This window comes from Crinia signifera, chromosome 4 (genome assembly GCF_055691185.1).
Source record: "Crinia signifera chromosome 4, ASM5569118v1, whole genome shotgun sequence".
Classification (NCBI taxonomy): Eukaryota; Metazoa; Chordata; class Amphibia; order Anura; family Myobatrachidae; genus Crinia; species Crinia signifera.
The window spans coordinates 35,303,147-35,318,779 of NC_139220.1; the positions used below are offsets into that span (position 1 = coordinate 35,303,147).

The 15,633-nt window shown below is 45.3% G+C and overlaps 1 protein-coding gene across 9 annotated transcripts in view; it reads left to right on the plus strand.

The window, feature by feature from the left end:
- Positions 1-15,633, plus strand: part of SYNPO (synaptopodin) — a 125,444-nt gene that overhangs the window by 25,304 nt on the left and 84,507 nt on the right. The gene's annotated exons all lie outside the window — the stretch shown is intronic.

Consider the following 15,633-nt stretch of genomic DNA (forward strand, 5'->3'; position numbering starts at 1 on the left):
ATAGATGAATAGATAGATAGATAGATAGATAGATAGATAGATAGATAGATAGATAGATAGATAGATTGAGATCCAGTAATCTTAAAAATCACCAATTAATAGTACATACTATATATATATATACACACACATACACACACACACAAACACACTGTGCACACCTTTCCATATATATATATATATATATATACACATATACATATACACTTATCACTTTCCTGTATTCATGTGACAGTATGTGTGTGTGTGTGTGTGTGTGTGTGTGTGTATATATATATGTACATGCATACACAACCTTTCCTTCTCTCTCTCTCTCTCTCTCTCTCTCTCTCTCTCTCTCTATATATATATACTGTATATATATATAAACAAGTGAATGTGTAAACACCTCTTCTAGTGATAAATTTGTATATTTAATAAGTTAATGTCCCGTACGTGATATGTAAGCACGCAATAGTAACTACACTGTATGTATGTGTGTGCGCACAGTATGTAAACAATACAGTATAAGCAGATGATTGTGTGCGTGGATATACAGCAAACACTGTTCTATTCCGGTGCATGAGAAGTGAGTTATCAGAAGAAGACGTGGTGTAATATACAGTGAGGGAAAGATATTGCAGGTTCTGATAAAGTTTTCCCATGCAGAGGAACCTCACTGCCCGGTATACTGCAGCAGTCAGTGATATAAATAGGTGCCTGTGTGTGCTTAGGTGGTGTGCTGTTTGTGTTCTTATTCACTCTCTTTGTCTCGCTGTTCTGGACGCAGAAGAAACATAAAACCATTACATAAAGGTGTACAAAATGATTAGTTACAGATTACACTTTCATAGCTTCCCTCCTTACCTGGATTACGTATTCGATGGTTGTGTTAAATGTCTCAATAGAAGATATTGTGAAATAATATACATTCAATGGCAAATTGTGTGCTGCACATGGCCATGCCTGTATATCGTACACACCCACCTCCTGAAGTAGCAGTAATACCCCTTTATACTGCTACTGTATGTAGGGTTGCACCTGGGATGTTGTATAAGGGTACACCTGGCTGGGACACCTTTTCAGACTGGCGGCCGACCTGGTTGGTGACGTCACCACCGATATTGCTGGCAGCGTGAAAGGGGTATTGGAGGATGGACAAAAAAAAAATTTTGATGCTGTTACATAAAGGGCCAGACGCGAATTCGCAAGGAGGACCGATGTTTTGAGTATGCGCATGTGCAGCTACATTTCTGCGCATGTGCGTACGCGTGGGAACTCGGCACTTCATCTGATCGCCCATTGCACGCTCCCTTCCTTGCAAGCAGGGGTGGGGGGTGGAGGAGAGGGGTGTGGGGTGCTGGCTAGGGGTATTAGCATATGCATATGCCCAGCGTTTAATGGGCGCTCCCACGAAAACGCTGGGCAAACATATGGAAATGCGGTCGTGACTCACGCGCGGTGGGCAGCCAGCTGCCATAACCGGATGTCAGCTGCCCGCCCATATCACTGCATTTCTTCGTTCATATGTACGAGTGGTCTGGATCACCCGTACATATGCCCGTGACCATCGAAAGATGGGGGAGGTTCCGACTGGCATGCGAATGGTTGTTTAGTAAAATATCCATTCGCGTGCTGGACGAACGATCCCGGTGTGCGAATGGGGGCGGGCGTACTATCACTCTCGGGGCGGGTTCTGGATGACTCGCAAGGGTGTGAATTTGTGCCTGAGCGATTTAACAAGAATAAAGGCAAAAATGTGCTGTCTGTGCATTCGCCTAGATTGCCTGCCCAGCATATATCGCCCCCCCCCCCCTTACACTGAAGTATGGTCTGTACCTATTTATCTAATTTTCACTCTCACAGACTTGTTATAGAGCACCTCAGTGGTAGAGTTTATGGGGCAGATGTATTAAGCCCTGTGAAGTGATAAAGTGAAAGGTGATAACGCAGCAGCCAATGAACTCCTGTCAATTTCAAACCCAGCCTGTAACTTGACAGAATCTGATTGGCTGGTGCGTTATCACCTTGCATTTTATCACTTCACCCGGCACACAGTTATTACATCACATTTATTTAATGCCACAAATATATATTTATTTTTAGCCTATATTGTTAGGCCAATCATGACTCTTGTGCGTCACTTGTGTATTTATGTAACAACAAAAACATTCTCATATTACTTCAGTCACCTTGAGTGTGTGAGCACTATACTTGGAATGCACAATAATTCATATATATATATATATATATATATATATATATATATATATATATATATATTTCACATCCCTGATGACAGTGATCTTTGATTAACGCACTGAAACTATTTGCATTATGTTTCTCGTGCTGAGTGCCGCACCTCCTGACGTGTTGGTAGTTACCTACAGCAAAGGCACCTGGTTCAGGTATTCATGGTTAAGTGGTTGTGCTGGATTGCACAGATTTTGGGAATGCGTGTTTTGGGCTTGATGGAGAGTTATATATACGCTCACTAGTGGCGCGTATCTAATGGGCATTTTCACTACATATGCTGCAAAAATGTCCTTTACTTTGCCGCTGACACATTCTGATGTGCTTGTCTTGGGCCGGCTACACATTACACCAGTGGTGTCAAACCCATGGCCCTACAGCTGTTGTGGAACTACACATTCCAGCATGCACTGCCACAGATTTTATATAATGGATTGCTAAAACTATGACAGCGCATGCTGGGATGTGTAGTTCCACAACAGCTGGAGGGCCATGAGTTTGACACCAGTGCATTACACCATATGTCATCCGATACAGCAGGTGGCACCGACGTATCGTACGCATAGTCTAATGAGTAGCCTCTACCGCACTCTCAGGCACGCCAACATCAGAGTCGTCCCATCTAATGTTCACCACATCAGATGAGACAGCAGGATACCACGGGCCAGAGATACCACGGGCCAGATGTACCAAGCTTCAAAAAGTGATGTGGTGGAGAGTGATAAACAACCAGTCATGCAGCGCCTAACTGCCATGCTACAGACGGGGGTTGGAAAAATGACAGTTATGAGCTGATTGTCTGGTAGTTTCTCCCTTTTATCACTTTCTGAAGCTGAGTACATCTGGCGCCACATCATTGTGTTGTGTCCACGGACTTCGTTTCCCTATTGTTTTACCAGGGACAGATGTACTAAGATAAAGTGGACATAGATAAACTACCAGGCAGACCCTAACTGTCATTTTTTCAAACACAGCTCGCACCATGACAGTTAGGGACCAACTGGCTGGTAGTTTCTCTCTCTCCTCTTTATCTCCAAAGCCTTGCACATCTGCCTCAATGGCCGATGAAATTCTAGCTCTCCATTTATTTGTTCCAGTAATCACTAGACGGGTCTTATCTTACCTATCAGACAGGTGACACAGCCATATTGAGCAGATGGTGACACGCTACCATAGCAACAAAGATGGATTGCGCTCACTGGAGACAATACCCTGTCACTGATATTACTTCTCCATTGGCTCAGAAGCTCGTAATAGAAACTAATGTACAGATAAATACCCAGCTATCCTGCTGCACCTGCCCTGCCGTCCCTTCTTCCCCGTACACTTGCAGAACAATCTTACATAGATACACACTGCTCCTCCCGTGTTCCGTGTTCCCTTATCATTGGTATAGGAGAACACTGACATTAGGTACAGTCCTAATCTAGATAAATGGAGGCAGAACAGCAAAATTCTCCAACTACTCCCACATGCACTTATCAGAAACCCAGGTAACCTAGCAACAACACAAACAACATTATACAACACCATATGCCTATATGTTATAGCATTCAAAAGTCATAAATTATGGTATTGTAATGGGAAGGTCAGTTAAGTCTTAACTATAAACACCATTGATAGGGGTCACAAAAGACAGGTTTGCATAAACTATTAGTGTAAAATGGCAGCTAGATTTAGGGGCTAGAGTTGTACTAGAGATGCCCAAACCAATTAGACATTGAAGTGTGCCAAACCAGTTTACAGCCACCACCAGTTCAACTGTTATTTATTGGTCTCTTCTTTTCATGGAAAGGGCCGATGTATTTTATTTTTGTGGGGACCCGTGTGATTGTTTTTTTTATGGGGGTTAATATGTTTGATTTTTTTCCCTGGGGGGCCAATGTGTTTTGCCCTGTGGTTAGCTCACGGTGTGCCTTGGCAATTTTCAAATCGTATTTATTGCGCTAAACGATAAAAAAGTTGAAAGCCACTGACCCATATGGGTATGTCGACCCATTTCACGTGACAACCTATGGCCTGTCAACCAACAGTGGTCGACATATTGACTGTAGTGTAGATCTAATGTCAACCTGCCCACTGCATCCCCTAGTAAGAGCCTTGCTATTTTAACCAGTGTGTCAAAGCTACCTTTATCTTATGCATGCTACTGTATAGACAAAAGTTAGATATGCCTGAAGGGATGCGGTCATTCGTCAGACTGCATTTAGGTCTACAGTCATTAGGTCGACCCCACTAGGTCGACTGGCAGGAAGGTCGACCTGACTTAAGGTCGACATGGGCCAAGGTCGACATGACTTAAGGTCGAATTTGCATAAAGGTCGACATGAGGAAGGTCGACTGGTCATAAGGTCGACATGGGTTTTTCACTGTTTTTTGAGCCGACATGTGCCGACAGGCGGTATTTCATGCCCTACCATCCACTAGGGCGTGGTGGGAGAATAAAATAGTGTGCCGAGCGCAGCGAGGCACCGTGCCCGAAGCATCGCGAGCGAAGCGAGCGATGCAAGGGTCCTATTCTCATTGCCAACTGTGTCCATGTCGACTGTGTCGACATTCGGATAAAAAAACAGTGAAAAACCCATGTCGACCTTATGACCAGTCGACCTTCCTCATGTCGACCTTTATGCAAATTCGACCTTAAGTCATGTCTACCTTGGCCCATGTCGACCTTAAGTCAGGTCGACCTTCCTGCCAGTCGACCTAGTGGGGTTGCCCTAATGACTGTAGACCTAAATGCAGTCTGACGAATGATCCCATTCCTGCCTGAATTAGACATAAACAAAAGTTAGATGTGCATTAGTTAGACATTGACAAAAGGTAGACATGCATTAGTTAGACATTGACAAATGTTAGACATGCATTAGTTAGACTGACATTGACAAAAGTTATTCATGCATTAGACATTGACAAAAGTTAGATATGCCTTAAGTAGACATGCATTAGTTAGACATTGACAAAAGTTAGACATGCGTTAAATAGACATAAATAAAAGTTAGATATGCATTAGTTTAAACATTGACAAAAGTCAAACATGCATTAGATAGATATTGACAAAAGTTAGACATGCATTAATTAGACATTCTCAAGTGTTCCACCAGATGCCCAAACCAGTTTACAGCCACCACCAGTTCAACTGTTATTTACGGGTCTCTTCTTTTCATGTAAAGGGCCGATGTATTTTATTTTTGTTACCTGTGGGGACCAGTGTGATTGTTTTTTCTATATGGGGGCTGATAGGTTTGATTTTTTTTTTCCCTGTGGGGGTCAATGTGTTGTTCCCTGTGGGGATCTCACGGTGTGATTTGGCAATTTTAAAATCGTATTTATTGCGCTGCAAGATAAAACGTTTGAAAACCACTAACCTAAGGTATGTCAACTCTTTCCAAGGGATGACCTATGGCCTGTCGAGCAACAGTGGTCGACGCATTGACTGTAGTGTAGATCTAATATTGACCTGCCGTCTGCATCCCTAGTAAGAGCCTTTGCAATTTTAACCAGTGTCAAAAGTTAAACCTACCATTATCTTATGCATGCTACTGTATATACCATTATAGTTCCACACAGGACAAATCATAAAATATTTGCGGTTGCCCTAATATGATTTATAGGCTGACATTATTCCATCTATATAATTATGTAGTAAACTAATTCAGATACCAGTTTAATGTGTTTAAACATGTGATTTATTGCTGCAGAGGCATCTCGGGATTTGCTCTTAACTTTGTTATAATTACGTAATTGTGTATAAAGAACCATGTGTTGAGTAACCGCGTTCGACTGAGCTATCCGGTTATAGAATTACACTGGGTTGGGCCAGATCCTCACAGTATGTGGAGAGTTTAAGCCGGAGATGTGACACCTACATGGCCTATAATTTACAGGTGGAAGGGATGTGTTGTTTTGTGCGCAATTCCCCAAATGCGAGGCGAGCTCTGCCACCCTAGTCTGGGAATCTGTCTACAGTGCAGGGAAAGTGTTGGGTGTAGTCTGATAATGCAGCAGCTACTGTACCTGCAGGAGTGAGACAGCTCCGTAAGCACTCTCGCTGCCTGATTATCTGGCTATTTGGAGACACCATGCCTCAGTATTCTCCACCCAGTTTCCTGTCACGGACGTGCGCAAGACAGATGCAGGGTTTTCCAGAAATGATTTGGCCTACTTATTCATTTTTGTCTCTATGATACAGCACAAAGCCCAGGAATAACTTCCAATGCTCATAAACAGGCCTGTCACAAATGCATGGAAGGAAGATTTTGCAGAAAGGAAATGTATTTAGTAAAAGTTGCATGAGGGCGACAAAGGCAATCATTACGAAGCTGGATAACCCTGTTTAAAAGTTTTTATACTATAAAAACGGATGTTCGATGTACGAGGTCCAATAAGACATCTCATTGCCTAAAATTATTCAACTTGTATAATTACACTAGTATGGCCTTGGCATACCTCCCAACAGTCCCGATTTTAGCGGGACAGTCCCGATTGTCAGGGCCTGTCCCGCTGTCCCACCCGCAGGCGGCAGTGTCCCGCGGTGTGGGGGGGCTGTTGGGAGTCCCCCCTGTCAGCTGCTAAGCAGCGGGGAATAAACGCTGTGCGCATGCGCACAGCGTCTATTCCCGTAGCCAGGGGGCTGGGGGCATGGCTAGAGGCTCACAGAGCCTCTGGGTCATGCCCCCATAGCGGCAAAATGGGGGCGTGGCCTCGCGGGAGAGCCGCGAGTATAGGCCACTCCCCCAAATTAGGCCACGCACCCGAAAATGTTGGCGCGCCTGCATCGCGCCGCAGCAGCGTCCCGCCTGCTTAGCTGCCAAAGTTGGGAGGTATGCCTTGGTACGGGCTATTTTTCCACATAGTCCCCCTATCTGTCTAAGCATTTGTTCCAATGATACACCAAGGGGGTTCCAGATGGCTGACAGACAATGTCTAGTCAGTCAATAGGCCGTCACTAAAAGTTAGATATGCATTAGTTAGACATTGACAAAAGTTAGACATGCATTAGTTAGACTGACATTGACAAACGTTATTCATGCATTAATTAGACAATGACAAAAGTTAGATACAGTATGCCTTATTTAGATATTGGCAAGGGCGTAACTACCATAGGTGCAAGGGGTGCAGCTGCTATGGGGCCCAGAGCTGAAGGGGGCCCATCTTTGCTGTTTAAGTAATATGTTTTACATACATTTATCATCATCAGTTGCTAAATAGGGTCCCTTGCAAACTTTTGCTATGGGGCCTACGAATATCTAGGTACGCCTCTGGACATTGGCAAAAGTCAGACATGCATTAGTTAGACATTGACAAGTTAAACATGCATTAGTTAGACCAGTGTTTTTCAACCACTGTGCCGTGGCACACTAGTGTGCCCTGAGCTGTTCTTAAGTGTGCCCCCAGATCTAGAGATGCCCAAACCAGCTTACAGCCACCACCAGTTCAACTGTTATTTACTGGTCTCTTCTTTTCATGTAAAGGGAAAATGTATTTTATTTTTGTTACCTGTGGGGACTAGTGTGATTTTTTTTTTTTTTATATGGGGGGCCAATAAGTTTTTTTTTTCCTGTGGGGGCCAATGTGTTTTGCCCTGTGGGGATCTCATGGTGTGACTTGGCAAATTTAAAATCTTATTTATACCCCTTTCAGACAGAAAAGTCTGAAAATCCCGGCAAATACACGGCATTTCAAATGCCGTGTCAATTTGCCGGGAGCAGCCTGACCCCCCTTCACACAGAAGAACAAAATTACTGGGTTGAAAATTTCTACCTGGTAATTTGCTGAATAACACGGGTATCTCTTCTGTGTGAAAGGGTCAACACGGGTCATAAATCCCGTGTCCTCGACCCTGGTCATTTCCCGGGTCGGAGACACGGGATTTACGACACGGGTGTGCCCTTTCACACAGAAAAAGGACCCGTGTATTTAATGAAATTCCCGGGTGGAACTGCTTCACCCGGGTATTTCATTTTTCTGTGTGAAAGGGGTATTAGTGTGCCGCAAGGTAAAAAGACATTGACAAAAGTTATTCATGCATTAATTAAACATTGACAAAAGTTAGATATGCCTTAATTAGACATAAACAAAAGTTAGACAAGCATTAGTTAGACATTGACAAAAGTCAGATATGCGATTTGGGCCCGATTCTGGAGGATCGGGATGAGAAATCGAGGGAAATTGCCCAAATTGCGTAGAGTATGACATACGATCTGATCCGATGCACGCTCCCATGCGCATCGGATCAAATCCGGAGGTCGGACAGTCAGCACATAAGATAAATCTTATGTGCAGCCATCAGCGAGGCGGGGAGCAGGGATGGGAAGCAGGGTCTGGGAGGCAAGAGAGGTAGCGGTAGCGGCAGGGTCTGGCTCCATGGCGGGGAGTGGGGGCCGGAGAGCAGAATCTGGGGGGAGCTGCAGTCGAGGTAGCGGTAGCGGCAGGGTCTGTGGCAGAGAGTGGGGACCGGAGAGCAGAGTCCAGGGTAGCGGCGAGCAGCGGGAGCATAGAAAAAAATTCCTATTAAAATAACTGGCCGTTCGCTGATTGGTTGAGCCCCCAATTTGAGTGCCGCTGTCTGTTTTACTCGAATATATATATATATATATTACCATTGGCGTCCCCGTATCACTGCCGCGTCTGGGATAGTGGAGGGGAAGCCTGCATCTGAACCTCACTGCAGGATTCCGCACTTGCTGGTAACCTAGAAAAATAAACACATCCACAATAGGAATAATAGGGGTAGTGAGAGTGGAACATCAGAAGAATGGAGCGTTTCATGCCTACAGATGAGATCATACTGATTTGGCGTGAGTGACATCAAGCAAGCAATAGGTGAGATGAAAGTGCTAATTGTTACAATTACACATTACACCATCCAAATCCCTTGTCTGTGTTGATTCTAAGTGATGTTCTCAGATCGTATTGCTTTTCCTTTGAAGTCCTGACTTTCCACTCTGTCCATGGCTAAAAGCCGACTTTACTCACAATGGTATTTCTTTTCTGAGGTACTTCAGCTCAAGAAGTTGGGCAAACAGAGGGAAAATAAAGGGAAATCGGAATATGGGCTGCTCTGTGCTGGGCCCACAAAGCCGAAGTGTGGATGAACCAACACCATCAACTTTATCTGTCCGGTGTAAGCTTAAGGGGTACATATAGGGGTACGATCATAGGATAGACAAGCATTAGGTCGACCACTGAAGGTCGACATGCATGAATGTCAACATGGGGTTAGGTCAAAAGGTAATTAGGTCAACACAAGCATTAGGTCAACATGGGGAAGGTCAACAGTTAAAAGGTCGACATGGGGTTTTCCAAGGTTTTTACCCAAATGTCAACACAGTCGGCATGCACACCGTAACGTAGCACCGTTTCCCCCGCGCATGGCTCGCTGCGCTCGGCACACTGTTTTATTCTCCCTCCACACCCTAGTAGATGGTAGGGCAATAAATACCGCCTGTGGGCACACGTCGGTTCGAAATAAAGTGGAAAGCCTCATGTGGACCTTTTGCCTGTCGACCTTCCCCATGTCAGCCTAATGCATAGTTGCCTACCCTCCTGCATTCTGCAGGAGACTCCCTGACATATCAGTAATCTCCCTCTCTCCCTCATTAGTCTAGCAATCTCCCTCATGTCACCTAGCCCACATTACACTGTGAAATTTTGGGGGGGAAAAAGGAATGAGAGACAGATACATTTACATTGAATCATCAGCACCATTTCCCAGCACTTTACCAAGTATAGTATATCTTACTAACTGCTTTGGGGCTCATCTACATTTGGATATAAGTCATTTTATAAGATTCCTCTCAGATGTAGCAGTACACACCCACGCTTCTAGGGGCCACGTACACAATCTCTTTTCACAATCTCTCCATATATGGAATTAGACACGCCCTTTGGGTGGAGCATGACACACCCCCTCAGTGGGGCGCTTTGCAAAATTCTACCACCAACTATAATCTCCCTGAAACTAGTTTTCAAAAGTAGGCAAGTATGGCCTAATGTTTGTGTCATCCTAATGACCCTGTCGCCCTAACCAAATGTCGCCCTTCAGTCATGTTGACCTTCATGCCCTTAAGTTTGAAAGCAAATCTACAACTTAGCACAGGTTTGTATCTTGCACAATGTTTGTAACAGTGGCGTAACTATAGCTCCGCAGCCCCCCGCGGTGGCGGGGGGGGCGCAGAGAAATTGGGGGCGCCGCCGGGGGGGCTGCGGGGCTATAGTTACCCGTGGTCTGCGTCTCGCCCGGCTCTCTGCCGGGACCTGCCTGACGTCACGGTCCCGGCCGGCTCCTGCAGCAATGAAAACTGACAATTAGAAAATGGCTGCCCCCATACTGCAGACAGTTTTCTGTCTGCAGTATGGGGCAGCCATTTTCTAAGAGTCAGTTTTCATTGTAGCAGCAGTAGCCGGCCGGGACCGTGACGGTCAGGCTGGTCCCGGCAGAGAGCAGGACAGGTACGGGTAAGAAGGGGGGGCAGGTAAGGTGTGTGTGTGAGGGGGGGCGCCAAAAAACGTGCGGCGGGGGAGGCGCGAAATAGTTAGTTACGCCCCTGGTTTGTAAATATCTACCAGTACCAATCAATTTACAGATATTTTCAAGGTAGGGCCTGCACATGGGATGTACAGTAGTTGGTATACCAGCGCTTGGAATGCCAGCAGTCGAAATACCATCTTAGGAATCCCAACACTGGTGAGAAGAACAGTGATGGAATACAGACACTGCTTCCAATGCCGAAGCTGGAATCCAGACAGTCGGCACTCTGAACATTGGTTGCCGGGGGATGTTAGGTGGCTTGGGGGGGGGGGGGGTTGCAGTGTTAAGGTTTAGGGTATGTGGGGATGGTCAGGGTTAGGCAGCAGGAATTGGAGAGATGGTAAGGGTTTAGAAGCTCCAGGGTTAGCCTGCAGGGAATGGGGGGAGGGTTAGGGTAAGGCTGCGGGGGAAGAGGGGGAGGCGGTTACCAAGGAACCAATACCTAACCCATTCAAATTTCTCTCATTACTTTCTTCCTGAGGCACAGGCCTGTAATAACATTTTACTATGGTCATAGCAGTAATCATCATGGCGTCTCCATCATAGATCTGCCCACTAGATAAATAGGACAGGTCACATGTGGGGTTTGGCTAGCACTGTGCACAGGCGCTATTTGATGTACTTATGGTATAGGCCACATTTGAGATTAGATTATCCATCATTAAGGTCCTGTATGCAGCTATTAGTCATAGCCTTTGTGTATCTGACAGGGAATGCGGTTGAGGAGATTCAGGTTACTAGAGAACTGGTCAGTGACTAAGCTAAGGATCTATTATTTATGACGTGGAGATCATTTAAGAAGTGGTTAACCCGTTTTATGCCCCTTATCCTAGTACCCATAGACCTTTATCGGGACAGCAGCATTAGTCAATTTACCAAGCTATCTAACTTTTGGGGTGATTCAGACCCATGGATTGGGCCGAAATTGGTCCCCTGGCCGATGGTGAAGTTTGTGCATGTGCAAACCACCTGTGCAAACATCTTCGGTGAATATCACACTCCCGAGGCGTCCGCACTGTCTTATACTCCTTGAAAAAAATCTCCAAACCCCCCCCCCCCCCCTTTTTTATTCAAATACTTCATTAGAAGCCGGCCATTTGCACAAATGTGTTTCTATCCTACTAGTTTCTTAATCACCCCTGGAAGGCCCTTATTTTGGAATACTTTTTTAACTTCTTTTGCATATGGTGATAACAACACCAGGATCTTTGTTATATGGTTGTCCCTATACTTGCACACTGACACTCTGTATAGAACACATCTTACTGTACTGCTCTGTATAGCGCTATAGCTGCCACAAGTACCCAGTTAAAGAATAATGCCCATTATGTACTAAGTCAGGGTTGCCTAGCCTCATGGAATGGCCAGGAGAGTCCCAGAAATTGGGTCCCCCACTTGCACCCCCCCCCCCCCCCCAGAATGTGGCTAGTCTCCCACAAACCTCCCCCTCGGCAGGGGGGTCCGTGGGAGCAAATGATGCAGATCGCATCTTTGTAGCCCTTCCCCCCCCGCTGTGCAATTCCTGAAATTCAGCCTTTGCACATCAAGGGGCGTGGCCAGGAAGACACAATCGTGCTGACCGCGCCCCCACTTCAGATGATCTGATGGGCACCCCGTCCCATCAATGCCCCCACCCCCCGCCTCACTGAAATCGCTGCCCTCTCCCTGAGGAGAGATTCCGACTTTCAGGGTTCCAGCGTCAGTATCCTGAACCATTTTGAAGTTCCGGCGCTGGTGTTCTGACAGCAGCCGGGATTTTAACTGTGACTATCCTGAACACATCTGTAGCACCTGCATAGGAGACTTATGCCCCGACTGTGTTAGTAATCTATCCTGGGTGTGGCCTGTGAGAGAAGGGCGGAGCTTATTGTGGTGAGTCCATATGGGCAGGATAGTTTCCTGTAGGATAACTGGTAAGGCACTCCTGGAGCACATGGCTTATGCAGTCACTTATCCATACAGGCAGTTCCTATGTATCACTGAGTAAATCCTTAATCCTGGTCCTGTTTTCACTCCACAAAGCTAAAACTCCTTTTTTTTATATTACTCCCGGGCTGTAGACCATAAAGTCAACATTTATAACTTTTATTTTGTGGCCGCTGTGAATGCGGAAAAGATTTATTTCTGATTTAAAAAGAGAGAAAAGATACATTTAATTCCCCGGGCATGACAGGGGTTAAGAGAAGCCTGGACTACTTGGAGTATCCAGTTTCCAAATTGGCAGAGGAAGTCCTGGAAATATTTGTGGAGGTGGAAACATTTGCAAGGCGTGTTTCTATTCTGCTAGAGAAAACCCAGCTTGTGAAGTAACTGTATGGTGAATTAAAATGTTGTTGTTTCCTAGACACAGGCCTGTACACAATGTATCCCCCCCATCCTTGTCAGTCACATTGGGGGGTCTCAAGCCTTGCCCAAAGCAACCAATCAGCTTCTGTCATTTCAAAGTCTCTGGGCCAGATGTACTCAGCTTCAAAAGTGATCAAATGGAGAGTCATAAACAGCCAGCCAATCAGCTCCTACCTGTCATGTCACAGGCTGTGTTTGAAAAATGTCAGGCAGGAGCTGATTGGCTGGCTGTTTATCACTCTCCATTTTATCACTTTTGAAGCTTAATGCATCTGGCCGTGTGTGAGGTAAATGCCAGAAGCTGATTGGTTGCTTTAGGCACCTTGTTCACCTTATTTGACATATTTCCCCTTAAGAAATAAATTGAATAAATACTCTAAAGGTAATAGTGTGGATGTTGCCCATAGCAACCAATTAAATTCTATCATTTTCTGGGATGTAATAGACAAATGGTAACTAAATTCTTATTGGTTGCTAATGACAACATCCTCATTAGGTTTGAATAACCCCCACCTTGCGACACCATCAGCCAGGTAAGAAACCCTGAGGTTACGCAGACCGGCTGCCCCATCTCTGTCTCAGGCCATATAATAGTTACATAGTTACATAGTAGGTAAGGCTGAAAAAAGACTTGCGTCCATCCAGTTCAACCTGGTATAGATTATCCATAACTGATTTGGTATCCATTGCTGATTTGGTAGGTTCTGATATTTTACAGACAGATTCTATTTCTTATTTGTACCCATGGACGTCTTTGTCCAGTAGATGTTTATCCAACTTAGCCTTGAATGCATTTAATGAGCCAGCCGCCACCACCTCGACGGGAAGAGAGTTCCACAGTTTGACTGTTCTGACCGTAAAGAAATTCTTTCTACTAGCTGAATGGAATCTTTTTTCTTCTAATCTATACTCATGCCCTTGTGTTCTAGATTCCTTTCTAGTAGAAAATAGGGTGTGTGACAGTTCCTTATATTGGCCCTTGATATACTTGTACATGTTGAGCATGTCCCCCCTTAAACGTCTCTTTTCCAATGTAAAAAGTCCCAAATTTCTTAATTTCTCCTCGTAGCTTAAATTCTCCATTCCCCTAATAAGCTTTGTTGCTCGCCTTTGGATTTTTTCTAATTCTATAATGTCCTTTTTGTAGTACGGGACCCAGAACTGCACTCCGTACTCGAGGTGAGGTCTCACCAATGCTTTATACAATGGCATAATTACCCTTGAGTCCCTAGTTACCATTCCCCTCTTAATACATGCCAGAATTTTGTTGGCCTTTTTTGTAGATTTTTTGTAGCTACATTACAATGGGCACTACATCCCAGTTTGCTGTCTATTTGGACTCCTAGATCCTTTTCAAGTATGGAATTACCCAGTTCCTCTCCGCTAAGGTTGTAACTTGCACACTGGTTGTGTCTCCCAAGGTGCATAACCTTACATTTATCTTCATTGAACCTCATTTTCATTTTTTTGCCCACTCGTCTAGAATTTCGAGATCATTTTGAAGCATGGTGACATCCCCCACTGGAAGAAGGAGACTCTGACCTCCGCAGTGCCATAAATGGAGTAAACTAAAAATACAGTAAAAACCCCTGTTTTTGGTGGTTTGCTGCATTTTATGTAGTACTGCGCCCCGGCCGCCGGGTTTCCGATGCGGAGGTTAACACCAGCAAAAGTGGCGTTTGTGAGGACGCAGGACCAGTACTGCACATGCTCAGAACAGGTGCTGCAAATGTGCAGTTATCCTTATCTGTTCGAGCCGTGTAATATCAGAAGTGACTTTATGGAAAGTATTTATTTAATTAGTGGAAGTGACGCCTATCAGTAATAAGATATCCGTGGACATAAGTATTACAGGCTACAGTAACACACAAATGCAGGGAGGAACTGTGTAAGTCTGTTAGGAGACCATTTCTCATTCAATATTTGCTGATAATACCCCCGAAAACACCCATTTTCGGGGGTTACCTGCAAATATTAAGTGCCTCCGAATGTATATATTGTCAAGCGCAGCTGCCCCCCCCATAAGTTTATATAGGGGATGCGATGTTGCCCGATGTATCCATAGCCGGAATGCAAAACATTCCAGATATCGGCTTCCATAGCTCCCGCCATCTCAGAATGGCGGTAGCCTATTGTAGTCTATGGGCTACACACCGCACTGCTGGCCGAAGTGGGCGGCGTGAGGTGCGGTCAGCCAGGGGTCAGTGCTGTCCATTTATGCACAGACCCCACTGTCGTAACTATAGCTCTGCAGACCCCACAGTGGCTTGGAGGTGCTAGGCACATTTGGGCACCGCAGCGTCTGTGGAAGCTATTGTTATGGCCGCCGCAGAATCTGTTGATGCCGGCCCGCCGGGACCAGCAGAGCTTCATGTCTGCAGTCCCGGCACTCCTCCTGTTAGAATGTCACTTGCAAATGGCGACCCCCCCTCACAGCAGTTATTAAGGATGCTAGAGTAGGAGGCGACCTCCTCTTGCATCCTAAATAACGGTTTGATGTAAGGCAGTAGCCATTTTGCGAGTGA